This window comes from Dipodomys spectabilis, unplaced genomic scaffold (genome assembly GCF_019054845.1).
Source record: "Dipodomys spectabilis isolate Male_0828 unplaced genomic scaffold, ASM1905484v1 ptg000178l, whole genome shotgun sequence".
Classification (NCBI taxonomy): domain Eukaryota; kingdom Metazoa; phylum Chordata; class Mammalia; order Rodentia; family Heteromyidae; genus Dipodomys; species Dipodomys spectabilis.
The window spans coordinates 11,951,119-11,956,467 of NW_024870855.1; the positions used below are offsets into that span (position 1 = coordinate 11,951,119).

The window sequence follows — 5,349 nt, forward strand, 5'->3', positions numbered from 1 at the left end:
CCTTCCTAATTAAGAGAGAAGAGAAAATGGGGCAAGAGGATAAGGAACACTTGCCGCATCAAAGGGATATTGAAGGCCCAGGTGGGTAATCGAAGGAACCAAAGGGGCCCTGAGGGCGGAGTGTCACCGCATATGATGCACTCTGCATGAGCAGCAAAGAACCTCACTTTGCAGTGGTCCCTCTCGTTATCTTTGTGGTGCGCTGAGTTTAATTCTGCCCCTCCTCCTGACTTAGTGATGGGCCTGGCCCTATGCTCACAGGCTTAACCCTGAACCTGACAATGAGCAGCTGAGAGAAAGAGTTTGAAACCTAATAATATAAACATCTAAGAACGGCTGTCATGCTGAGTTCTGGTGGCTCACACCTGTCATCCTAGCTAGTCAGGAGACTGAGGATTACAGTTCAAAATCAGCCCAGGCAGAAAGTTTGTGAGACTCTTATCTCCAGTTAACCATCAGAGAACCAGAAGTGACATTGTGGTTCAAAGTAGTAGAGCTCTAGCCTTGAGCAAAAGAGCTCAGGGACAGCATCTAGTCCCGGAGTTCAAGTCCCACAACTGACAAAACATAAAGTAGTAATAATAAAAATAAAGAACCAGCTAAACTCTAGGGGCAAGTAACTAGGGCTGGCTTGTTCTTTCCCTTGGGGAGGCCTGCTAGGAACAGGACTTCTAAAAGGCAAAATGTCTGGAAGGCTGTGGTGTAAGGCCATTTCTGCTGGCTATAAGTGGGGTCCCCGGAACCAAAGAGAGCACGCAGCTCTCCTTAAAGTTGAAGGTGTTTATGCCTGGGTGATACCGATTTCTACTTGGGCAAGAGATGTGCTTATGTATACAAATCAAAAAAACACAGTGAATCCTGGCAGCAAACCTAACAAAAGCAGAGTAATCTGGGGAAAGGTAACTCGTGCCCATGGAAACAGTGGCATGGTTCATGCCAAATTCCAAAACAACCTTTGTGCTAAGGCCATTGGACACAGAATCCGTGTGATGCTGCACCCCTCCAGAATTTAAACTAATAAAAATTAAATAAAGTAAACCTGGGCTCTTGTAAAATACATAAATAAATAAAAATAACTACTCTCATTTTGACCAATGCAGAAAAGAGGATTTCTCCCAAAGGAATTGGGAATTGCAGCAGGAAAGTCAAGTTTGGTATTAGAAGCCAAGAGAGAAGAAATGTCCATCAAAGCTTTTCAGAAGCACTAAATTGTCCTCTTCATTCAGAAGCTGGCTTGACTCAACAGAGTTCATTGTTGTTTTCTTTGTGTGTGTGTGTGTGTGTGTGTGTGTGTGTGTGTGTCTGAACTCAGGGCCTTAGGCTTACGAGGCAAGCATTCTACCACTGGAGCCCTTACCCCAGTCCAACAATCTTTCAAGAATAGGTTTTGAAACTTTTCTCGTTTTCATTTTGAGGAATCTCTTTCAAAATACTTCCGACCATGTAGGAAATTAATCAAGAGCATGATCCACTCAGGCATGCACGTCCCTTCCAAGTTGACATTTTTTAAAAACCAAGTTGAATTTTCATATTTTTATTATCAAAAACATGTCACAAGTCAAACCTTAAACTGCTTCATTGGCTCCTCTTCCTTCCCCTCTGGTTTCTTAGATATGAAAAAGAGAAAACGAGATACAGCAATGCTTCAAGAGAAAAATGTCCCTAGCCATAGTACAACAACAACAACAAAATCTCCCTTGGAGGATGAGTGGTAGGAAGGAGAGCTACAGGAAAAGAAAAGGGACAACTGTTGAAACAAAAATGGAAAATTGATTCAACTACCACTCACTGGGTGCTTGCCCGGTGCCAGACAGTGTGTATACTTCTTCCATGCATTCTGCTGCACAAATCACAGATTTCAGTTACTAAATGATGACTGAGGAACAGAGTGTCAAGCAGGGCAGAGGGAGGTGGTATGTGATGTTGCTGACTCTCTAGGCCTGCGTTCCACCCTCCCATCCTCATCTGAGAACCTCATGGGGCGTGGCTTCCTTCACCACCACTCTGCTCCCTCTTATAACTTGGAGCAATTGACTAGAAGCCTGATGGGCCTTGGCCTTGATCCCAGAATCCACCAATCACAGAACCACACTCTCCCAGCTTACCTTTCTGTTATCACCTCCGGAGAGACCGCCATACACAACAGGTGTGTGTGTATGTGTGTATGTGTGTGTGTGCATTAGCGTGAGTGCACACATGTAGATGCACTTCCCCATAGGTAAGTCCAGACAGTAACATCTTGTCTCTGTGCTCACCCTGTCACCCACCACAGCCGATTATGTTGGTTTATGGAGTGCGGGGATTGAGGTCAACTCAGCCCCCAGCCTCCCATGCAGTCAATACCCAGTCCAAGCTTACTGACTCCGTCAGTCCATTTTCGGTTGCTAGTACACAGTACCTGAGTGAGGGAATTTTATACAGAAAAAGGGTATTCTAACTCACACTTTTAGAAAGGCCAAGATTAGAGAGCCCATGTTGGCTATTACCACATCATAACAGATGGTCCTATGCTGGGAATGCACAGAAGAAAGCCAGACCACATGGAAGACAGGAAGACAGAGTCTGGTCTGGCTCTCTTATCTACTGATTTTATGATTTCTTTATTAGCATCTATTAGTTGTGACATTTTCATGCCTTGCCCCCTCTGTCACTCTTCCTTACCCTCTTCCTCCTGCTTAAAACAATCTTAACAAGTTTTTGCGCTCTATTTTCACATGTGCAAATGTATTTTGGTTATATCCACTCTTTGCCTTTCCCCTCCCACAACAGAGCCTGCTTCACTCGCCTGTCACTCATTTCTTCCAGTGTGCACTAGTCGTACCAACGCATTTCAGTGTACATATGTTATACAGAAATCAGTTAGCTACATCTCACTCTCTGAGCATTCAGCTTAATCAAGGCCTTTTGTCTTTTTATTTTATTTTTTTTTTGTTGGTCATGGGGCTTGAATTCTGGCCTGGGCGCTGTCCCTCAGCTCCTTAGCTCAAGGCTAGTGCTCTACCACTTACAACACAGCGCCACTTCTGGTTTTCTGAGTGGCTTATTCCTGCCCAGGCTGGCTTTGAATCTTGATCCTTAGATCTCAGTATCCTGAGTAGCTAGGATTACAGGCATGAGCCACTGGCGCCTAGCGCCTTTTTGTCTTAATCTTGGACACTTCTTTACCTAATGACATCTATTTCATTTTCATGATTTTCCAAAGGCAGAAGCCTAATTATAACGGTGGTGCTGGCACACAGGTTCAGGGCCCCGGTGAGAAATAGGTTATAAGGGCAGGGTAGGTGCTGGTGTGACCACATTGAATCTTCTGTGCTAGGAGAAAGCAGAGATGCTGTCCCAGTGGGACAGAGGCAGGAGGGGAAGGACATGGGTGGTCAAGGCATCAATCAGCAAAGACAGCTCAGAATCCCAGGGCTCTCATTTGAGTTCCTGTATGAATGGAGAAGGTTCTGTTGGCAGCTTGGGGCCGTAAGGCCATGGGTCTGTTTCAATGAAAGACAGGATCTGTTATGCACAAGACTTAGTCACACAAATTGAAGTCTACTACAAATGGACCCTCAGCACATGGAGCCAAACTCTCAGGACATAAGAAGGCATGGGCAGTAGGCAGGCTTCCAATGGCCAGCTCCCCTTGAATCATTCTCTCAGCCAAGGCTTGAGGACATCATCCAGATAACCTGAGTGAGAAAATGAAAAACCAAGTTCAAAGACAAATCTGTTTCCAGGCCTTCAAGGTGGATGACAGCCCATAAACACGGGGATGGGGGAGGGGAGAGGTGGAGGGCTACAGTGGCTGCTCCTATGAGAAGAGAGAAAGCCCCACGTGGCAGACCAGGGAGACAGGAAAGTTCTGCGAGAGGAAATGTCAAGAGCAGGAATCGGGGCTCCCTGCCTGCCTCGTGGCTCAGGCTGAGCTCGTGGAGTCTGGATAGAATTGTTCCCACTTGGCTGCCATTGCTCAGCGTGACCTCAGAGGTAATACTGCTGATACCTGTGCCTTAGTAGGCCAGTGGTATGGACAATCGGATCTGTGCCCCTACAGCCCAGAGATACCCACACTCGGATCTCAGTAACACAGCCCACATGGCAATCAGACTAGTGGGTGTCTCTCAACTTGAACCCTTCTGAGGTTGTTGGCAGGAAACCAAAGCAAAAGTGAGTCCTTTGGCTCACTAACAGCCCTTGACACATTTCCCAGATTTTGAAGGTCAATCCATCTGAAATCTGAGCACCCAAGATCTGGGGTGTTGAATGTGAAGAAGGCTGGATATAAGATGACTCATAGACCAATGGAACCAACTATCAACCACTGCCATCTCCAACTGCATACTCTAAGCAGCTTCTGAGACCTTCTGAAAGAAAGGCTTCTCCATTTCCATGCCAGGGCTGCCAAGTAGCCACTCGGAAGAGGGGACAGACCTGTCAGGTTGCCAAGCAACAAATGCAGCTGGGCTCACCTCCAACTATTTCTTTGGTGGTGGGTCCTGGAGTTTGAACCGAGGGTTTTGCCTTTGCTGGGTAGGTGCTCTGCTGCTTAGACCTTGCCCCTGACTGTCAAACCACACCCTGATGGTTGAATCTACACTCACCCCAATCTCTTGAGCCACACCGCCAACCCCTCAAGCTCAATTCTTTTTATTAAATTTAATTTTCTTTGATTAATTAATCAATTGCAGTCTATTTTTTATTATTATCTGCAAATAGTTATACCAGGGGCTTTTAATTTAACATGTCCATGTATGTAAGCAGTACATCAGTCATCCCTTCCACCATGCTCCCTCGACCTTCCCCCAACAGTCACATCAAGTTTCCAAATTGTTAACGTGGTTACTCCTCCAGCAAACTGTGGAAACTCTTGAAGAACTCTGATTTTTGCTCTAAATGTCACTCTGTTTTATTTGAAGGGTCACACTTTCTTATCCTGTGTGATTGATTTTATATAATAAAAGGAAAGGTTCTGGCTGCAGAGGGAACACCACAACCCCTCCAGCTATCAGGGAAAATGACAAGGGGCTGGTAAGAGAGAGAAACAAAACAAAACAAAGATCCAGATTAAATCAGTGGGGTCCTTGCCTGCCAGCATAGCACTTGGACTACACTAGAATGCTCTCCCGCATTCCATCTCAAGTGGCTCAAGAAAGGGGCTTTGCATCCTTCCTTCCTTCTAAGTGCCCAGCTGCTCAACGGAGCCAGTGTTTGTGCTTTTCCCTACTGGAATTTTTCTGAGAAAGGATTTACCTAGAATCCTCTAGGAACCTGAATGAACGTCACCCGAGTAAACCCCTGCTGCTGGTCCTCAGATCTGAGTGCACAGAGCCAGGCTGAGCTCTTTCCTACTATGTAAGCCCA

The 5,349-nt window shown here is 45.9% G+C and overlaps 1 pseudogene; it reads left to right on the top strand.

The window, feature by feature from the left end:
- The first annotated feature begins 604 nt into the window (after window positions 1–604).
- On the top strand, window positions 605–1,013 carry LOC122120889 (annotated as a pseudogene).
- Window positions 1,014–5,349: the final 4,336 nt, after the last annotated feature.